The sequence below is a fragment of the Oxyura jamaicensis genome, chromosome 1 (genome assembly GCF_011077185.1).
Source record: "Oxyura jamaicensis isolate SHBP4307 breed ruddy duck chromosome 1, BPBGC_Ojam_1.0, whole genome shotgun sequence".
Taxonomy (NCBI): Eukaryota; Metazoa; Chordata; class Aves; order Anseriformes; family Anatidae; genus Oxyura; species Oxyura jamaicensis.
The window spans coordinates 35,855,293-35,877,879 of NC_048893.1; the positions used below are offsets into that span (position 1 = coordinate 35,855,293).

Consider the following 22,587-nt stretch of genomic DNA (forward strand, 5'->3'; position numbering starts at 1 on the left):
AGCTGGCCCTTAAAATTTGACACAGACATGCAGCTGTGGTCCTATAGTGACCATTTGGCTTTTGGCTGCTGCCATTTCTCCCTTCTTTCCAACCAGCACACTTAACATGTGCTTTGTTTTTCCTAGCTCTCCTTTTGTTATTCCTCAGGAGTCAGCACTTTTGTGCAGAGGGAAATTGTCTGCATCCTTTGCATGGAGTGTCAGTGGGTCACCATCCAAGGAACGGCAGATTTCTTAATACAGGAGGGCTGTGGAGATGATACTGAGAGAATTCGTGCTTCTGAGGTCCTCTTGAATCAACCCAGCTGCACAGGCATGAAGGAATTAGACAGAGACATTTAAAGAGACTATAAAGAGCTTCTCTTTCACTTTCTGGCCAACTAGAAGTGGGTAGATACAGCTCTAACTTGAAATAACTTCAACCCCTCCCCAGATATTTTGCAGAAAGCTGTTAGGTGGGGATCCCCAAGGCAGTTACAGATGCAAGCCATGAAGGGATGCAGCAAAGGTGATACCCCTGCCTGCCTGTATGTCTGCCAGCATGTAGCTCTCCACCTTTTAAATCCTTCTCCTTTAAATGGTAGCCCTGATGGCAGCCTGATTGTCAGTGGCACAGGAGGTTTCAGCCTGATTGTCAGTGGCACAGGAGGTTTTTTCAGGAGCACAGCCTCCCAGAGCACAAAGGCTGCCCGTTGCTCCAGCAGGAGGAGAACCTGTGAGGAAATGGGACATGGAGGGACCTCAGCACGTTTTCTTTCCTTCAGGGCCTCTGCTTGTATTTTTTTTTCCATTGTCAGGGCACTCCCAGTCTCCCTTTGCTGCCCTCTGGAGAAATGCTGGGCACCTGCTCTTCCAATCAACTTCCCAGGGAGATGCAGGTGCTCAGCACCTCTCCACAGTGACTCATGGACATCAATGGGGCTGAGGGCACTTTGCATCCCACAGCTGGTTTTAGGGGATCAGTCCCAGGGAGAGCCTCTGGGAAAAGCCATGACGAGCTGAAGGACACATGTGCTTCTGCGAAAGAAACTAAAATTGATTTTTTTCCGAAAACTACACTTGCAACTGAGGCTCCAGGGATGTTGAAGCATTAAGGAGCCTGTAGTACTTCTTGAAATTCACACCATCCTGTTGACGTAAAAAAAGTCTCTTGCATGTAAATTTTAAGAGACCTGACTGTGCTCTTCAGAAGGAGAAAACACACAATGCCATAAGTAAACATATAAATCAGTTAGAGAACCTAGAGATTAAGGATTAGGTTCATAAAGCTTTATGTCCCATATTTGGAAAGTGCCAAAAGTTGCTCTTAATGACATGGGAAAAGGTATGTGCTTTTTCTGTAGCCCTAACTCTCTTACCCTTGTTAGCAAATGGTTTCATTCTACACTTGAAAAACTCACAAGCCAAGAAAAGGGGGAAAAAAGGTGAATGGAATTTAACCAAAAAAATAACAAAAGTCATTCGTGGTTCGAGTGCTCAGCCTAAGCTATATTTATTCAGTTGACATTTTTTCCAAAAAGACCAATGCGTAAATTAATGTGCACATGGGCAGGTCTGAATTATACCCTGGCCATTTATAGTATGCAGGGTTTTATGCGACTTTTTACTCTCTTGTTCAATAAAACAATAAGTAGTTATGCAGCAGCCAGAGGAGCCAGTGATTCATTTACTTCCACACTTCGCCAAGAACCTTCTTAAGGAAATACACTCACCGATATGTAATGAAAACCTTTTGTACTTTCTGTGGTGCTTCAAGGATTAATCGAGTTTCCAAAGACAAGAGATGAATGAGATACAGTAGCAAGCGCGGCAGAGGCTGGGGTTGGCCTGGAGGTGACCAGATGCAACTCAGTCTTCTCTGAAGCTGCACAGCAAGTGCTGTGCTCACGCTGCGGTAAACACAATCAACTGCTGCCTGCCGCCAGATGATCCGTCCTGCATTCAGCTCGCTCGGTTGTTTTGGTTAATGTTGCAGGAACCATAAAGTAAAAGCCTGCAAATCAGCTCTGGTGTGTTTAATAAAGAGTGCCCTGTGTGTGCTTGTCATCCTCTTGACGGACATTAAGTTTCCTTTTGGGTGGCTTTAGTAGGTGGAGAAGAGGTATTTGTATTCTGAAAAATCAGGTTCATCTCCAGACCAATAAATATCAAGTTTATCTGTAAAGGAAACAAACAATTGTCCTCCCTGAAGGGTGGTGAGAATTGCTAGAGGGGACCTCAGAACAAGAGAAAGCATCGCTGTACCACTGGATAATAGAATTATCCAGTGCCACTTGCAGAATAGCATATGCATCTCAACAGGAGAATACTAGAAACAGAAACATTAAAAAGAAACACAACACAACAATAAGGGGCTGTGGAACAGCAAACATACCAAAAATAAAAATAAAAAGACTGAGAGTCCTCAACAAGAAAAAGATGCAGCTGAAGGGAGATATGACAGGCCAAAAAGAGGGGAGAAGGGGAAAAGATTATTTGTTTCTCCCAGCAAACAAAAGCCAGGAGGCCTTCAGAGAAATGACTGGACAGAATAAGATTTAAGCCAAACAATTTTTTATTTGTTATTTTTTTTCACATAATTCATAATTATATTGTGGATTTTGCTGCCATGAGACTTAAACTTATGCATGGGTTACAAACAGGACTGGGACAAATCCATGGAGCAAAAGTGCATTGATGGCTACTGAGCAATGACTGCCCAGATGAAACTTGCAGATCAAGATGTCCCTCACTGATTGTTTGAAACTGCAATGGTTTAATTCACGTGATGCCATGGAGTACCCTTTGCTGCCCATTGACATATAAGGGGTGCAGCATTTCTCCTACTCCTAAGCAACAGATTCAGGGCAGGGGAGGAAGAATTTCATGGCTAAATATTCTGATTTCTATTTTATTTTTATTTTTTTTAGAGTATCAGTGTAATAACTGGTACCCAGTCAGACAATGAAATCTTCATATTTCAACTAAGAATTCATTTCAGTTAATGAAAAACTGAAGTTTATCTATTAGTTTGTCAGACAAACTAATGAGTTTGTCTGCATAGATATCAAAATAGGGTCTTATAAATCAGTATGAAATTTTGATGCTGTCAAAGTATTTTGTCTGACTTATCAGGGCTCTTGGTTGCAGCTGAGGACACTGAGGGGAGGAGTGTAGCATTATACCAAAAAAAATCTGAAATGTGTTTGTTTTTAGAGTCTGAAGGGAATATGAGAATGGCTCGGCATTGCAATCTGAGATTGTAAGACTGTAAAATACAATCCACACACCCTGAAGAGCAAGAAAAGCAAACATATTGCTTCTCATGGTAAAAAGGAGTCAGAAGGGTCTTTACCTACTTGCTCTCCTGTGTGCATGTGGATAACACTCACTTGTACCTGGCATGGCTTGTCCAAGACCACAAAAGTGCCCAGGTACAAGAGCTGAAGCCGAGGGATTCCTGGCCCCTAGTCCTGCATGCAAGGCAGGATGGCTTGCCAGTCTCCTTTCTTTCAGAAATGCTCATTTCTAGTGGAATGAACCCAGACTTAGGAATTCTTTAATATTTTTGGACTCCATATATTTCCAAATGGGCCTGGAAAAAGCAGCCTCAGGTGACAAATCAAAGATTAATTTAGGTAACAAAACCAGAAAAAGTCACCTCCAATCATACATGCAAACAGAAACTTATTGTACGTTAAATTCTAGATGTCAGAAAGTAACTGTCGCAATCCAAGCGTGCTGCAATCCCCTTGGAGAGCTGAGTGATAAATCTGTGTCTTTTGCAAGAGATGAAGCATTATCATGCCCTAGAGATTCACTGGCTCTGTTTTCATGAAAGTCAAACAGGGAGCCAGTGACCCTGGAAAAAGTCTTGTACTGGTCATTAACAAACAGCCAGTAACATACCTGTAAGACTTGTTTAATGCTCACTGATAAATGCTAATATATATTGCTAGTGAATTCTCTGAAAGGAATCCAGGTCTTGAATGGACTGTTTCCTGTAGAGACAGTCTGACTGGGATTTTCATTCATATACCTTTGAGGTTATTCCAATACGTCTGACAGTGCTATACACACCAGAGCTTCATTCTTGCCTCTCTTACACTGTGTATATCAGAAGTAACTTCCAGACACAAAGAATTCTCACCAAGGAAGTGTTGATATGTTGGTATGAAAAAAAAAAGTTATTTGTCAAAATTTAGTCCTTTCTTTTTTTTTGCTCAGTTTTCACCTGTTTTGTATTATTTTTAATGGAAAATGCATTTGTTTAAAAAATGTTTCTGCTTTTCATACTTATGGTAAAATATTTCAAAATCAGAATTATGTCTAGAAGTGAAAAAAAAATATATATATATTTAAGAAACTGAGCAATGTGCAGATTTTTTTGGCAAGAAATCTTGGAATGACTGAAAACATTAAATTATTTTCTTGCTGTTTCAATTGACTTTTCAAATTTTCTCATCAAGTCTATAAGCTTGAAATGGTATTAGGCAAGCAATGGTCTTATTTCAAATGCGATTTGGCTTTATCACTCAAAATAAAAAGTCTAAAATTAAATACTGAATAAACCCAAATGTGTTAACTTGAGAATTTATAACAGCTGCAAGTAGCATTGTAGTTTCCTCACATGTTTTTAGATTTCCACACAACTCACCTTTAACCTCACGACATTATAACAGGCCTCATTGTCTTCATCGGTGATTCAGCAATCTCACAAAGATGGGAGAGGCAACTGGACTCACAGTATTAGAGGTTGCTCTGCTTCAATAAAAGGAGGATTTGGCCTTTTTTTTTTTTTTTTTTTTTTTTTTGTGATGGGGAAAAGCTCTTTACTGGTGAAAGGATTGTTAGATCCACAGGAGAAATCTCCAGATGATTCCAGGGAGTTGCTGTCACTGGTTTTGAAGTGTAGTTCTTTGGGGATTTCAGTTTAACTTAGATCCCTACATGATGACTGGTGCCTTGAGATTTAATGCAAACTTTGTACCTATGTTATTGCAGAGAACATTTGTAGAGCTGTCTATCAGGCTTTGACCCATGGTATGGAGGCACTGAAATGCCACATCATTTATGAAAAGTCAAGTATTTTTCCTTGCTCTTAATGCTGCTGTTAGCGTTTTTCAGTATGGCCTTACAGCATAACAGATCCATCTTATATTTTACTTTTATATTAGTGCAACTCAGAGAACTGAATAATTCCAGCTGAAAGGGATTTCAGCAGGTCACTCAGACCAACATTTCACTCAAACCTGGGTCATCATCGATTCAGACCTGGTCGCTCAGGGCTTTGACCAGTTAGAGTTTGAAAACCTCCAACTACAGAGATTTTGCAGTTTCATAGACAATCTCCTCCAGTGCTTGACTCTGCTGACAAATGGATGTAAGTTACTTATCTAGCTAGGAAAGTGGCTCATCAATAACCATGATTCATTCATAAGGGAAACTTTTGACTTGTGAGCTCTATACCATACCCTGTTGCTTTTCAGTTTCTGGGAAGCCATTGGAGTTTAAGAGGGATGTGGAGCAGAAGCATTTGGATTACCGCCTGGAGAGGAAATGGCTGAAGAGCATCTTGGAATTTGATCATTTGTTGGACCTTTCAAGTATCTGGGGGGGAGGGGGGTGGGGAAGATCATGGCTGAAGCTGGAAAGCACAAGCGTTCTTAGCAGTACATGCTGCAACTTACCACCTTCTATATCTACCTTCTATAAAATAATGTGAATACTTTTTTTACTGTTCATTTTGGAAAAGGTAAATTGGCAAGTTTTTTTTTGTTTGTTTTGTTTTAATTTTTATTTTTACTAAGAGCTCAGAGTTTACGTTTACAGGCCATTGCTCAGCCAATGGGTTCAGGTCAGCTTCTGGTGAGGCAGCCTCCAACATTGTTATACCCTGAGAATTACCAAGTATAATTCTCTCCTCTCCTTCACAGTTACAGAAGGCAAACGCAAAGGTACAGTCATTATTAGCATGCTATCTACTGAAAGTTAAACACTGGTGATTTTAAAACACATAGACATTTTACCCAGTCCTCAGGAAATCACTTCTTCTTGTGGAGTACCTGCCAGCTTCAGTCCATGTTAAACCTCCTTTTTTTTTTTTTTTTTTTTTTGGAGAAACAAAATGATTCTTCCATGCTAAGGGATTTTGGTTCAGATGTTGTTCCATCATTTGGTCTTTCTTTGGAGTCAATATCACACATAAGAAGCTACAAATCACAGACTCACAGAATGGTTTCGGTAGGAAGGGACCTCAAAGCCCACCCAGCTCCAGCCCCCTGCCATGGGCAGGGACACCTCCCACCAGACCCAGTTGCCCAAAGCCCCATCCAGCCTGGCCTTGAACACCTCCAGGGATGGGGCATCCACAGCTTCTCTGGGCAAATCATTACCTGCTTGTGTAAGATCAAAATCTACAAGCTGTTTTGCTTGTGTTGGACCTCTTGGCAGATAGCAATATATCTAATCATGGGCAGTTGCTTCAGCAGCCAGGGATATTTTTGCTTTACTTGAAGCTGCTCTCTGGTGTTTCCTGTCCTTTCGGAGTTCAGGAATCCATGCCTAGAGATGGCTGCTTGGACTCATCACGGAGGACTCTGAAATACGGGTCAGCTTTTCTGTCTGTGTTCTTTAAAGTATAGCCAGCTGGGGAGATCATTATAAAATATAAGGTAGAGTATATTGACAATACTCATCTTGTATTTCACATGGACACTGCAAGATCAGTCTAAGTTATGGAGGAATGTCTGAATGTTATTGCTTTTTGGCTGCATTAGGACTGTCTTGTCCTCAGCTTTGGAAAGACAGAAATATTGTTGCTGGATATACTGTCTTCTTGGCTAGAGGGGACTTATCTGGAGACTGAGAATCAGGTTAATAATACTGGCATCATTTTTAATATGTCCTTGACTTGGAAAGCCTTGTGTTGGCTATAGAGGTAAAACATGATCCAGCTACGTGCTTTGCATAAGTAATTCCCCTATTTATCTCATGACAGCTTGGAGAAGCCTGAACTTAACACTGGGTCTTTTACCTCTTTCCCTTGCTGGGTCATAACTTATTTACTGTACTTTTGGTCTTGAAGTTCTGTGACAATATTCATTCTGATAGTGTCTTTTTTATACTAACTATTCTTTTATACACAGTGAAGGTTATGTGAGCCTTTATGCTGTGCAAATCTCCAGCCTAAAAGTAGCCTGGTTCTGTCCAGGATGGCGAATCAAATTGTCCACTACTTAGTTACTTCTGCAGTCACTAGCCATTTGACATATCAGTAATATTCCAGGAGATTTTATTTTCCTAAAATCTAGCTTGTTGTGTCTCTCCCTCACATCAAGAAAAGCTTAAAATGTTTTCTATATAATTAATATTTATTTATTTATTTATCTACAGTGATGGAATTATAACCAATGTTGGTGATTAATCATTTATTTCTGTTGTTTTTATCTATAAATTTGTCTCTCTCTCTTTTTTTTTTTTTTTTTTTTTTTTTTGAGATGAGAGTGTCCTTTAATTACTACAGAATTGGTGTGGGAACCATTAGTGAGTGCCCTCCTTGGTTTTGAAGGGGATAAGTTTGCAGCACTTTTTAATACTGTTACTTCAATGCTGTATTTGTTGAACATTCACTCCTAAGTATTAAGTCTGGCTTTGTCTTGCACCTATTCAGGGGGGCTCTATACGCCTCAGTGATTTCTCAGGGTATACTTATTCTTGCCTGACTGAACAGTTGCACTCAGGAGTTTTACTACAATGGTGTTATCGCACCTTCTTTTCTCCCTTTTATGGAACTTTTTCTTGAGTGTTTTTTTTTTTTTTTAATCATTCACTAACACCTGCGTCATCTCCTGACAACAAGCATATGCCCATTGTCAGCTCTTCTCCAGCCTGAGCAACATCTACCTGCTTTTCCCCTGTAGGTCATGGCCTCTGACCTTTTTATCAACTGTGTGGCTGGATCTTAGCCCCGGTTTATCACTGGCTCTTCTGAACCAAGGGGCCCAGAACAAAACAGACTACATGAGTTATGCTCTTGGAGTCAGTGGGACTGCTGGTGTGACTAAGTGCTCACCAGCATGAGCCAGGGTCTCATGCCCAAGTCCTGAGCTGTGAAAAGGGGAATGCTTTATGTCACTGATTTACTCAGGTTCTCTCGGAACGTGTCCAAAAATAGCAATTTGCTTTTTTGCACAAAGCATCCTGTCACACACTCATGATTAACTTGTATACTGTCACTGACTAGTCTCTTCATTATTGGGCTTCTCTCATTTGGTATTTCTGCTGGTATTATTTCCCCCTAACCTCCTGTGACCTGGAGCAATAACTGCAAATAAGCGATATTGCCCATATTGGCAATCCTGAAAGAAAAGTCAGCTTTTGTTTTTCCTCAGAAGACTTCTCTGCATGAGGAGATCAGTTTTATGTGCTCAAACATATTTTCTGGGGAAGGCCATGGAGAAGAGCAAGGAGTGGAGGCTGCAGGGGAATTGTACCCTGGTACTTGGGAAGTTGCACATTGTTCACGCTGGTTCGGAATCACCCCCCTCACCACTCGGCATTTCACTAGGGCTCTGTCATGATGAGCACACAGTCTTAATACCTGCAAGAATCACCATCCATGTTGGGCCAAAACAGCTCCTCAGAAAGGCAACCGTAGTTTTGTTGATGTGAATGGAAGCAAGACTTTCTCCACACAGTCAGTTTTATTCTCCAGGTGCCATATTCTCCCTACATTATTTTGTTTTAAATATAATAAAAAGCTCCCTGTTGCTATGATTATCACTACTCTGAATTGGAAGTCATGTTAGTTTTGTTTATTTTGGCTACAATGGTTGTGCTCCATTGTATTACTACTCTCCATGAGTTGTGTACGTATTATTTCCTGACTTTATTTCCTCCACCTAATGGGGAGGTGCAGAAGCCACCTGCCCCAAACCACAGATGTGACCCACAGGTGTCTACAATTCACCTAGTGCCTTCCCTCTGCTCCACTGGTGACCCATGGAGCCACCAGAGCAGAGCCACTCCGGTCCCTTGGGCTGCCAACATCCACCCCCACCATGCCATTGTATGCAGGTCAGAAGTGGCCATTAGGCATCTGGCAGGTGGCCAACACAGTGCTTGGTTGAGCAATATTTGGGAGTTCTTGTATGTTGTTTATTGCAATTACCACTGGGCAAGCCCTGCAGAGTTTGGTTTGTTTGAGCTACTACAATCAAAGCTGCAGGGTTCAGTTTTCAGAGGTTAGCGCTTGAGCAACTTCTATATATTTACTCAGAGGTTCAAGATCTATTAAAAGGAACCATTCTGTTCTTTTGTCTCCTGTAAGCTGTATCACATTTGGCAGGAATAAAAGTACAATGGTCTCTTTGTACGTAATATATTGCCTAAAAAAAGGTATGTGATTGGAATGAAAGAAGTGCTGGCTGCAGTTACTGCCCGACTGGAAAGGGATGTATTTTCTCTGATGCAGAACAATTGTGCAAGCTGAAGAAATGGTACAAATCAATTGACTTATTGCATATAAAAGTAATGTTTGTACTCACAACTCTACTCATGTGACAGATAACATCCTGGTAAAAAGAAAGCACTTTACAAATCCAATGTACTAGCCATTATCTGTTGCGGTTTCTTTTATTTTTCACATTTTTTATTTTATCTGTGAAAATCAAAATCATTCTTGCTTTTTACAAATAGCCTTAGTTCTTAGTGCTTGGGGATCTTAAAGCAATACCCATTTGTTTCAAAAGATTTCTTTTCAATTCACCTATAAAATCAAGGAACAGTGCATTTTAAAAATTTAAAACATCATTTCTCATGAAATGCACATTTAACAGCATATTCCAATAATATTGACTAGGCAGATCTGAATGAATGACATACAGATGAGGAAATCTTTTTCCTTTTCTTTAGTTTCATGCTTCATTTCCACACACGATTGTAGGACACGGGATACTGAGACTGGGATAATAGATTTAGTCTCTTCCTCAATACTTAGGTATTCTATTTATAAATGAGAAGTAGAGTATAGGACAGAACCTAGATTATCTCACTTCATTAAAAATGCACCACTTAATCATGTTAAAAACCTACTGTTTGAAACAACTCTTTTCAGTATTAATAAGAAAATATTTCTAAATATGAAAGAGGTTTTAGCCCATTATTGATTGTCCTTTTTAAAAAAAAATAAAAATAAAAAATCTTCTACAACAGTTGTAATCTGTAGGTCACCAGTTTTGTCCTGGTAGATTTATAAAACCATGCAGTACCTGAGTCAAGACTGTCCTACTCCAAACTGAAACCAACTTTTCCTTCCATGCTGAATGCTAGAATTGGCCTTTGCAGTGTGTTTCCCATTAAAATATTTTTTTATCAACTGTGCCAATTCAGAAAATAAATGGTATACATTTTGACTAAATGTAGTATGTATCTCTATAAAGCAAAGTTAAAATAAATATGGAAAATTAATAAAATTGCATTCATTAAAGTTAGAATCTCTCTGAAATTATGATGTTGATGCAGGGATTTAATGTATTCTATGACTTAAGTTTTAACTCCTTATCTTTCTTTCATCCAGCTTTCTTTTCCCTACAACTTAGTTTTCCAAGGATACAAACTTTGAAATGTATCTGCAGTATTTTCAGTTACCTTTAGGGAAGCATCTAGTAATTTTCAGGATGGGAAGAAGAAAAATCAATTGGTTTTGAGTGAAATAGGAACCAGACCTCCTTGAATACTTATTTATTTTTTGGATGGAGTTATTTTGAGAACTTTATGTTCACAACATAGATTAATACTGATTAGAATTTATTATTTCTGAGTTGATGAGTCCATAAAATTTTGTTTCTCCATGTGGATGTTTGGGTTCCTCTTTTACTCCTGATATTTTCCTGGAAAATTTGTTCACCTTTAAAAGCCCAGTCATTTCACCCCCAGTTTTATCCTGGGTTTGTTCCTAGAATAATGTGTGCCTTTGATCTGGTGCACAGACAGTAAATAGTTATTTTCCATGCATTTTCCATTCAGTAATTGAGACTTTCTAAATTCCAGCAATATCAGTTCCTTTGCATTTTTCCATCTGAGTTGCCATATCAACCCTTGCTGAGCTCTTGCTTCAGAACATCACATTGCATACTTTAGAGTTGACGAGGTCATATGTCGCCTATGAGAACAGGTATTTGTGAGTTGTGGTTCTTCTTACTGATTTCACATTGCCAAGCAAAAGCAGCGTAACATTGTCCATAATAGTAGTCAATATTCAGAACTGCAGATTAATTTCAGATATAATTATCTCTGCAAGTGTACAGGCTGTCTTGCAGCAAACTCTTCACAAGCATTCGTGTCATTTACATGCTGTAATTATAATTACCCTTCATTGGAACAGTCAGATTCTATTTACCATACCAGCATACCACTTTCCTAGAAACTTCCTAGAAATATCCTTTACTACTTCAGCAGCACTACAGAATCTCTGAATTTGATTTGACTCTTTCTAAACCATGTAAAAACCCTGGGGTCATATTCTGACTTCAGAAAAAGCAGATGAAAAAGTTGCGGACAAATTCTTCATATTTTCATCTTGTTCTGAATCAGGGCTTCATAGGACAAGTTCTTGTTGGCAAGATAATATATTGCACTTAGCATTTTTATTAGAATCTTCCTGTTTTCCTCCTTCTTCTGAGAGTTCTGTAAACGAAGTATGTCACCACCATTCCTTGTGGTCTTTTGAAGAGTATCAACTGCTCCGTGATGACATGGGGAAACATGGTGCCGTTCAGATTTGTCTCAAGTCTTTTTCCAATTAGTGAATCCAGACTGTGTGAAAGCTTCCTCTGTGTGCTTCGTCAAAAGTAGTTTGCAAAACAGTAGCAACAAATTACATTAACCCCATTAGCATAGGAAAAACAGGTCCACTGAAAAACACAAAACCAGGATAAGCATAAAGAAAGGCTTGTTTTTCCGAAGTCATGCACAAGGAGAGCCCTAAGTCACAGTTGACGAAGTGTTCAATAGTGTCAGGCTATTAGCAGTTGGTTCCTGTTGCAGATGACACTGGAGATGTGTCAGTCCTACAACCAGCTAAATTTGATCCACTTGTTGTTGAAGGTATAGCCTCCCTTTTTTTTAATCAGCCATGGTTCAAGTGATTCAATTTTTGCACTTTTAAAATAAATACTTTGGGATTTTTCATTTCATTAAGTCACTGATCACTTAGTAAGAATGGCATGGGATTAAAGAATTAGACACACACAATAACAAAACATGTAGCTGGCCCCTGGCTTTTGTGTAGTGCCTTGTTCTGCCTAAAAGGTTCTACAATGTGGCAGATGGGAGAAAGGAAACAGCCTTCACCTGATCTGTTCATTGCCCAGAAAACAATTGCCTTTATGTTTTGCTTATATAACCCCTGCTTTCCTGCCTCAGCCAGGGATCTTGACAAGGAAAACAAGACAAATAAGATGCCAGTTGGCGGCCCCTTGACCCCCAGGGCTAATTGCGCTGGGGTCAGAGACTCCATGATGTCTGGCCTCTCTCCTCCTTTTGTGCAATGAGCTCATGGAAAAACCACAGGAAAGGCAGAGAAGCAGCACCATGGAGGAGGTTCTGCAGATGTGCAGCTGGGATCTGCACCCATCCCATGTGCCTAGCAAGGCCAGGTTTTTCCTCTGCCATGTGCAGGGGTTAGTCCAGAAATGCTGAGCAACCCAAGCTCCTCCAAGTGATAGCCCCTTTGCCCACTAATGCTGGGGCCGTGCTACAAAGGGATTGTGGCCTTGAGTCTACCTGACATCAGCCACACGATGGGAGGGAGTGTAGGCATGGCCAGGAAGCAGAGAAGATCAGGTTGGTCCCTTGTTTGTTCATCTCTGCTCTACCTCCTTCCCTACTGGAGGCCAGAGCATCTCTCCATGTCATACACCCGCAGAGAAAAGCACGAGGAGTCCTCCAGCAGCAGGTGAGAAAGGTGGCCAGTAGCTTTCAGAAGAAGTGGTATGAAGCATATATATATGTGCATATACATACATATGCAACCAACAAAAGCTGAGCAAATTGTTGATTTGTTAGGAATTGTAACTATAGAAACATGAAATCCATAGCATAGTTTGAATAAAACATGGTTCAGTCTTCATTTTAAATTATAAACCTTATTCTAAACTGAAAAGGATGCCAGTTACAGTCTTAGACGAATATACTAACTGATGAAGACCCTGTCTACATGCACTTCTGGACTGAGCATTGCTACAGACCAGCTTGGTCATAGACTAAAAGCAGCAGTACATGGTCTATGAAACTACTACAAGAAAACTCAAACTTGTGTTCCTTTCACCAGGAAAGGAATGAACAAGATGCAGAAAAAGAGCAGCAGAACACAGTCATTCAGGATGAAGTCTGGTTAGTCACAGTCTGTGGGTGAAAATCTGTGGAAGATACAAGATTATATATGGACCTTTTTTGAAAAGGGAGCTAAGGGATGTGTGTCTGGTCACATAGCAAAGAATGACAGAAGCAGCAGGTGCAATAGTTCATCAAACCCCTGAGCCCTCAAGAAGGATCATGGATTATGTGTCTGAGGGAGCTATGGTATGATGTGGCTGTTCTGGTGGGCTTGATTTGGCTTGTGGGTCCCCAGTGGGCCACCTCTGGGATACAGGATCTTTGGAGAGCCATACAAACTCTACAGTTCTCTGAATTAAACTACCCAACATGGCTCAAGGTAAATCTACCAGAATGTCTGTGTGAGGGATTGCTGTAGGCAAGCACAATGGTGTGAAGCGGATGTACACCTTGTTATTGTTACCTGATATTTCTCAAGAGGGAGTGGGAACAACAAGAGAGTATAAATATCTGTCTTGGTGCACTAATGCTTCCAACACAGCTACCAGTGTTATCAGTGTCTCAGAAAAAGTGCAAAGGTAGGTGATTTTCTAAAGCACACAAGGGAACCCAGGACTTCTGTGATTTCATTTTCCCTTCTAATACTGGCAGTAATCACAAAATCTTATCTCTTAGAGTAATACTTAGAGTAAAAAAAAAAAAATCTTAAACCTTAAAAAATCCCTTAAAAAATCTTAAACAGAATTGTTTTCTAACAGCTATTAGGTGCTAGCATTTACTAGATGCTTTGATTAAACAGTTCAAGAGTGAAACCTACTCTACAAGTAAATGATAACAGACATCTTACTTGGGCATAACATCAAAGGCTACAAGTTAAAATAGAGGCTTCCATAGAGATTAGAACGGGGAAATAAAAGCTTTTATTTTATTTTATTTTATTTTATTTTAGTATTGTTATATAAAAGGCTATTGTCACTTTAGGAGCAATTGGCACAACTAAGGTCACTTAGTTTACTCCATAGAAGATTTCTACGGTATTTTAGAGTACCTGCTTATCACATTGGCTTGTGCAAGATTAAGCATCAAATTGAAACATGGTGCTGTAAGTAACCTGACTGTAAACTGCTGTAAGTGGATATCTGTTGAGAGCGACAGGCAAGTTTGTTGATGGGAAAGCTATTAACTAGAGTTTGTGAGGTACATGGCAGGTACCATTACACTTTTCACCCTGCTTCTTGACTTTCCTACTGGAAATCTGCTCTTTGGTCCCTGTGGCATGTCAGTGACACCACCTATACACTTTCCTTCACTGCTAGCAAGGTAACTCAAGCTGCCTCTGAATCCAGCTGCCTGGGCAGCCTGGCTGGTTATTTCATAGTCACCAAGGAAGCGTGGCATTAAAAGTGTACTTGAAGAAACTGGACAACATCCTCTCTGTCCCCAGCTGCAGACTACAAAGAACACAAAGTGATTTCGGTAGCCAAAAGCTGCAAAAAGCATTTATTGCCCTTCCAAGGGCTTGCTGTCCACAACATACAAGTGATTAGGAAGACACAAACTTCCATGAGCGTGCATATACACACAAATAATAATATATAAATGCTGTGAATATGTAAGCCAAGAGTATATGAAATAGTCACGATGAAACCTAGACCTTAGAATATGTTTTTATTTTTTAGTTCATACCAAAGCAAAACGGATATCTATATGAAAAAAAAAAAAAAAAAGAGTAATCTGAAAAGAATGCCTGATTCTTATCTTCAGGGAGGGGGATGCCAGATGCCAGTACAGAAGCAAAACTTGGTTTTCACAGTAGTGAACTGCACTACTTTGGTCAAGCTGCACAGTAGGTTCCCTCACCTTTTTGTGCCTGTTTTCTCCCACAGCTTTTGACTTGTCTGTTAAATACAAGCTTTTCCCAGCAGAGGCTCTGTGCTCCCACTGTATTGTACGATTCATGGTGATCCTTCTGGTGTTTCATCACACAAACAGAGTAATTTGATCCAGAGTAGTTCAGCAGGATGTCTGTTCACAAATGCCTGTTTGGATCACATAGGTAGAAGCTTGATGCATAAGAGAAAAGTTCAAAATGAAGCTTATGCTTCATTTTCATACAAAAATGAAATTCCCACTCCTATCCCTTCACACAAAAGAGATACACTATGAGCAGGAAGAATCAGATAGAGAAGTTCTGGGTCAGGAAACATGGAGCCATCCCCACAGGAATATCTGTGCCAGGGGCTTGTTAGAGCAGCTGAAGGAGGAATGCAAAGAGAAGAGAATCACAGCTGTGAAGATTTCAGCAGCCTCTCAATCTCTTTTGTGCATTGGGAAAGTTACTGCTACTCCTCAGGAGTGCCCCTGGTGCCATTTAAACTATGCCAGCTTAACCCTTCAGTTCTCAAATCAGCCCAGCAGCAAAAGGCTGCAAAGGTGGTGTGTCAAAAAGGCTTTTGCCAGTTGTGCATCGCACTGCTTGGAAGATGTGTCTTACTGTCCTGTATCGGGGAAAAAAAGAAAAAAAAAAGAAAAAAGGAAAAACAATACATTAAAAAAAGCCTGGAGTTTAACAAATATATGGTCTAATTTTCCTCTTATACCTCTTCCTGGCTTGCTGCAGTCAGGCCTATGGAGTATTCCCAAGCATGGCTTGCTTCAGATAGACAGCAAAAGGAACAAGACAATATAAAGACCAAAAGCGTTACACAGTTGAAAACACTCCTGAAGTTACTGTCCAAGCACACAAAACCACCTGCTTTCTCACTTGCATCATTGCACTTGTGTTATGGAAAGACTTTGAAATCACATGGAGTCCGATGCTGAAATCCTGCACAGGAAGCTTGGCTGCCCAGCCCTGTCCAGTTCAGTATCTCCACAGGGAGGTGTTGTCTGGGATCCTCTCACAAAATATTGGAGCACACCCTAGTTCTTCCTGCACAAAAGGGACGACACGTCTCGGGCCAGCTTGTAGTTTCAGACACGCCCATCACACTGAGACAGAAGCTCAGCCCTTTTCTTAGTAGTGAAAAAACAACATTTCTCAGGAGAATGACACTTCTTTCCCCAGGAATTGTGCTCCTTATTAGGCAGTATTTTATGAAGTGAATTAAATCTCACTGAAATACTGCTTTTCTTTTCAGAAAGTTGTGAGAAGTCATTTAGCTCCTTTACTTTACTTTTACAGGAGCTGCTCTCCCACACAGGCACAAGTCCAGGTGTAAAGGGAGCCCATGGTCTGAGCTCTGTGATTTGGAAGGCAACCCCAGGCATCAGGATAACAAACATGAGATCATAGAATCATTCAGTTTGGAAATGACCTCTAAGAGACCATCTAGTCCAACCTTCAACCTAGTACTGACAAGTCCACCACTGAACCCTGCTAAAGGTCTAAAGTCACAGCTGATGCCTGGGTCCTCAGCACCTGCACCAAGGCCTAGCTGCCACACTGGATCCAGCCATGACATTTACGAGCAGGCCTTCACCTTCTGTATGAGTAAGGTTGCCTGCATGGTAGCTGACTCCCTCCCCAAAGGTGACATGGCAGGGTCAGACTTGTCACATGCAGGAGAGGACCTGTGGGACACAGGAGAGGGGCCTGGAGCCTGACCCACACACAGGTCCCTGGATGATGAGGTCCATGCAGCACGACTCTGCAGCCACAGGGGGACAATTCCTTGCAACCCTCTGAAACACGCAGGAGCTTGCGTAGATGTAACTGAGGCAAAATTTGGTCCTCATAATCTTTATTGCTGATGATGACGGTGATGATGATGTGTGAGAAGGAAATAGCGCAAGCTTGACCTTCATGTCCCAAGGGGAATTAGCAGAGCTGGCAGTTATAAAACCCCTCAGCTTTTCACTTGTGAACTGAGCAAATTTGTTCTGGGAATCATTAATACATAATGCCATTTTGAAGCCAGTTTTTTGGAGTAGAATTGCACATTCGACTATCCAAATCCTTCTGTCATCCCCACACAATTCTGCAACAGGGCTGGGACTGAAAGAAGTCAATTGTATTTCAGAAATTACAGGCAGCCAGTTTAAATAAAGAAAAGTATCTGCTATTTAGTGCTTTCCATTCATAATGCGATTCCGCTCTGTTAAAATTCATTAGGTGACCTAGATCCTGAGAACCCATTCCTGCAAATTGCTGAATGCTTCCTGGGAAGTGCTGTGAGCTTTTGACTCTATGTAATGGGACATGAAAGAGGTCAGCACCATCCAACAACTGTCCCTTTCGTCTCTTCAAAATGCCATGAGTCTGCTCCCTTTCCTTGAGGTGATGTAGTGACAGACCTAACGGTTCTGAAGGACAGAGAAAAAGGAAAATCAAAAATACCAGACTAGAAGTTAAAACTGAATTAATTCATGACCTCTTGCACAAGCCCACAGTGAGCTCATGCTCCAAGTAAGTGCTGAACATGAATTGGAAAAGCACTGCAATCCCAGCCAGGTGTAGCAACTTGAGACAGGTCTCAAGGTTTTTACTGATGTGCCTAATCTTAACACATCTTTACTGTTTAAGCTTTTTCCATCACTTCCATCTTTCTGTCTTTCCAGAGGAAGACCTTAAATCAAATAGAAGAAGACCACAATTCATCCAAATACATCATTCAAATTGGAATTTCACACAACATTTGCATTTTTTGCACTTTAGCTATACAAGTTCAGAAAGTCTTTGATGTGCTTGGAGTGCAAGCTCTCCATTCTTGTACTGACTCTCCTTCATTAGAGCTATACAGACACATCCGCTCAGCCTGCAGAAAGGAAATCATGTGACTTTTTAATTTACCAAGGTTATTGTACTCAGTCTGTACTCAGTCTAAAATTAAATGGAGGGGAAAAGTCTGGACTGATGCTTTGCTACAGATGAATGGCTAAAATTACAAAATGTCTGGAAATGCAAAAGAGGAGTTTCCAACAACAATCCTTAACTTAGCCGCTTGTCCTCTGTGTTTTTGGAATCTCCATCATATATATATATATATATGACATAAATAATTACTTGCTTTGGTAATTTAATCAAGGAAAACATGAATGGAAAACTGTCCCTGTGTCACTGAATTAATGTTCGTATAGACAGTTTAAAGCCAGTGCAGGGTACACATTACTTTTGTGAATGCTACCTTGCATGCGGCTTTTGCCTTCCCTTCCCTTGCAGCTGAGAAGCAAAGACTGCCGTAGTCCTGGTGTCCTCCATCGCTATGTAGGGCACCTCCCTTTATTTTACTTTATGGCTTTTGTATGGGAGCTTGTCTTGATTACTTTAGGTGGGAGTTGGATTTGCCCTCTATCTACAGTCCATTTTAAGAAGGTATCTAAGCATTTGTCTCTCTTCCAGTACATCAGCAGTCCTGCTGGGCTCTTCCACTGCTAAACCATAACTTCCCTGCAAGCTGGTAGCTCACATAGAATCATGGAGACATTAAGGGTGAAAAGACCTTCAGGATCATCTGGTCCAACCATCCCCTTACCACCAATGTCATCCACTGAACCGAGTCCCTAAGCACCACGCCCAACTTTTTCTTGAACACCCCCGGGTACAGTAATTCCACCACATCCCTGGGCAACCTGTTCCAATGCCTGACTGCTCTTTCTGAGAAGAAATGTCTCAAAATTTCCAACCTAAACCTCCCCTGGAGCAACTTGAGGCCATTCCCTCTAGTCCTATCACTGGTTATCTGCGAAAAGAGGCTGACCCCCAGCTCCTCACACCTTCATTTCAGGCAGTTGTAGAGAGCAATAAGGTCTCCCCTGAGCCTTCTCTTCTCCAAACGAAAACAACCCCAGTTCCCTCAGCTGCTCCTCACAGGACTTGTGCTCCAGGCCCTTCACCAGCTTCGTTGCCCTCTCTGGGCACATTCCAGGGCCTCGATGTCCTTCTTGTAGGGAGGGGCCCAAAGCTGAACACAGCACTCAAAGTAAGGACTCACCAGAGCAGAGTACAGGGGAACGATCACCTCCCTGGTCCTGCTGGCTACACTGTTCCTGATAAAAGCCAGGATGCTGTTGGCCTTCTTGGCCATCTGGGCACACTGCTGCCTTATGTTCAAGCTGGCATTGACCAACACCCCCAGATCCTTTTCCCCTGCACAGCTTTCAAGCCACTCTGCCCCAGGCTTGTAGTGCTGCATGGGATTGTTGTGGCCAAAGTGAAGGACCCGGCACTTAGCCATGTTGACTTAGCACTCTCATTGGCCTCTGCTCATTGATCCAACCTGTCCAGGTCCCTCTGCAGGGCCTCCCTACCCTCTGGCAGATCGACACTTTCCCACAACTTGGTGTCGTCTACAAACTTACTGACTGTGCACTCAAATCCCTTGTCAAAATCATCAATAAAGATATTAAAGAGGATGGGCCCCAACACCAACCCCTTGGGAACACCACTGGTGACCAGTCACCAGCTGCATTTCACTCCATTCACCACCACTCTCTGGGCCTGATCCCCTGGTGCTCCCACATACATTGAGTGATTCAAGATGACCTGTTCCATTCAAGATGACCTGTTCCATTACCTGTTCCATTACCTTTCCTGGCACTGAGGTCAGGCTGACAGGCCTGTAGTTCCCTGAATCCTCCTTACGACCCTTCTTATAGATGGGTGTCACATCAGCAAGTCTCCAGTCATCTGGGAACTCTCTGGTTGACCATGACTGCTAACAGATGATGGAAAGTGTCTTGGCAATCGCGTCTGCCAGATCCCTCAGCACCCTCAGGTGGATCCCATCTGGCCCCATGGACTTGTGACAGTCCAGGCGAAGCAGCAGGTCTCTAACTGCTTCCACCTGAATAGTGGGGGTTTATTCTGTTTCCTGTCCCAGACTTTCAGGTCAGGAGGCGGAGTACCCAGAGGATAACTGATCTGACTATTAAAAGCAGATGTAAAGAAGGCATTGAGAATCTCAACCTTTTCCTTATCTTCAGTAGTCATGTTCCCCACCACATCCAGTAAAGGATGGAGTTTCTCTTTGGCCCTCCTTAATATATTTGTAAATATACATATATATATTTTACCACAGTGGCAAGGTTGACCTAATGCTGGGATTTATCCTTTCTGATTTTCTCTCTCCGTATGATAGCAACTTCCTTGTACTCTCCCCAAGTTCCCTGTCCCTTTTTCCACTGGACATAAACTCTCTGTTTTGCTCAGAGACTCAGCAAAAGTTCTCTGTTCAGCCATGCCAGTCTTCTTCCCTGTGAGCTCATCTTACAGCACAGGGGACAGCCTGCTCATTTGCCTTTCAGACTTCCTTCTTGTGGGGCATCCAGCCTTCCTGGTCCCCTCTGACCTTGAGGATTGCCTCCCAGGGGACCCTCACTACCAGTGTCCTGAACAGTTCAAAGTCTGCTCCCTGGAAATCCAAGCAGTTTTACTGACCTCCCTCCTGACTTCACCAAGAAGAGAGAACTCTACCATTTTGTTGTCACCCTGCTCAAGACAGCTCCCTACTAGCACATCTCCCACCAGTCTTTCTCTGTTCATGGACAGCACCTCTAGCAGGGCACCCCCTCTGGTAGGCTCACTCACCAGCTGAGTCAGGAAGCTGTCTTCCACGCTCTCCAGGAACCTTCTAGACTGCTTCCTCAGGGCTCTATTGTATTTCTAGCATATGTCTGGGAAGTTGAAGTCCCCCATGAGAACAAGTGGTGGCAATTGCACGACTTCTGCCAGCTGCTTGTAGAACGCCTCATCCATCTCCTCATCCTGGTTTGGCAGTCTACAGCAAACCCCCACCAAGATGTCTGTCTTGTTGGCCTGGAGGCTGTAGCTTTTTCTACCCACACAGCTTGAAATAGAAAAATAATTCTCAGAAGAAGAACCAATACAGTCAGTCCATGGAAAGACGTAGTATGGTCACCCAGCTTCAAGATGAATATTTCAGCTATTTTTGTTATAGCTGTGTTCAGAAAACCACTTACCGTGGGAAAAGTGTTGCTAATTTTTCTCCACCATTCCCATAAGTAAAAAAAAAAAAAAAAAAAAAAAAAAAAAGAGCTGAAGAGATCACTCCCCAATTTTAAAAAGTAATTGCCATCAGGCAGTGACAGATAATGGAGAATTTCATCCCAAAAGGGATTTTTCAGGTTACAAGTCCGTGGAACAAGCAAATTATGATGGAAAATGTTTGTGAATCTTAACTGAAGTGACCACCGATGCAACACTTTGTGAGGCATTATACTTTGAAAGATCAAAGAGCAATACAGAGCTGACAATATATTACTGTCTTTTAAAATGGCCTTGTAAGACTTAAACTTTAACATTTAATGTTGATCTCTGGGAAAAGAAAAAAAAATTAAAATAACACACAAAATATAATTAAGATAATAAATGAAAGGCCTTTCTTTTCATCATTTCTATAACTACCTTAAATATCTGCTGGAAATGATTATATCAGCACAGGCTGGACTATATTAAAATAATGAAGAGTGAAGTTTTCACTGTGTTCACATTTAATCATCACCTCACAACTTTACATTTTAATGTCTGACCTTAGGATATCCTCTTCCACTATCACATTAAGAATGTTGAAAGGAAACAGGAAGGGCCACAAGGGCTGTAGTTTCCTCAGAAGAACAGTGGCTATCAGCCTAATGGACTCTGAATTTCTCAGACAAAGAGCAGCAGCGGCTCAGCCCACAGTCAGTTATCAAAAGTTCACACAATACGAGCCTTTCCTCTAATTAACAGAGTTGCCTTCAATGAGGGCACTACCTTTTTGTATTATGTTACTGAAAGAAAAAAAAAAATCAGCTGCATGGTGTAACTTATTCTATAAATAGCCCAATGAAATGCAGAAGACAAAACACGGCCCATTCAGTTGCCTTAAAAAAAAAAAAAAAAAGGAAAAAAATACCTGCCAAAATGCTAGGAACTGCATTTGACCCACTGCACCTCCACAGTGATTAAAAGCCTAGACTTGACGTGAAGTCCTGAAGTCATTTATGCAAGTATTTGGTAGGTTTCTGAATATCATTTCTGTAGGGAGAAGCTAAACATTACTGACTGCAGTGTACAGGTGAAAAGGTAGAGGGGAAGAACCAGAATGGCTTGTCTTCTGTAATGAAATTTATAACATTTCCAGAGGGGCATGGGGAAAGGAATCGTAATGAATGAAAACAATAAGTGAATTATTAAACAGATTTCTTTCAGCAAACAGGTTGATGTCAAAACTCCGTGTTCATGTGAGGGGTGAACAGGGAGAGGAGGAGTGCTCTCCATCATTGTAAATGCCATATAGAGCCAAATAGCTGGAAAATCTTGGATATTGT

At 41.3% G+C, this 22,587-nt stretch overlaps 1 long non-coding RNA gene across 1 annotated transcript; it reads left to right on the top strand.

The window, feature by feature from the left end:
- Positions 1-1,847: 1,847 nt before the first annotated feature.
- Positions 1,848-18,980, top strand: LOC118170649. Its single transcript, XR_004752822.1, has 3 exons — positions 1,848-1,875; positions 6,213-6,216; positions 18,817-18,980. It is a non-coding gene; the product is annotated as an uncharacterized LOC118170649 (long non-coding RNA).
- The last annotated feature ends 3,607 nt before the right edge of the window (positions 18,981-22,587 follow it).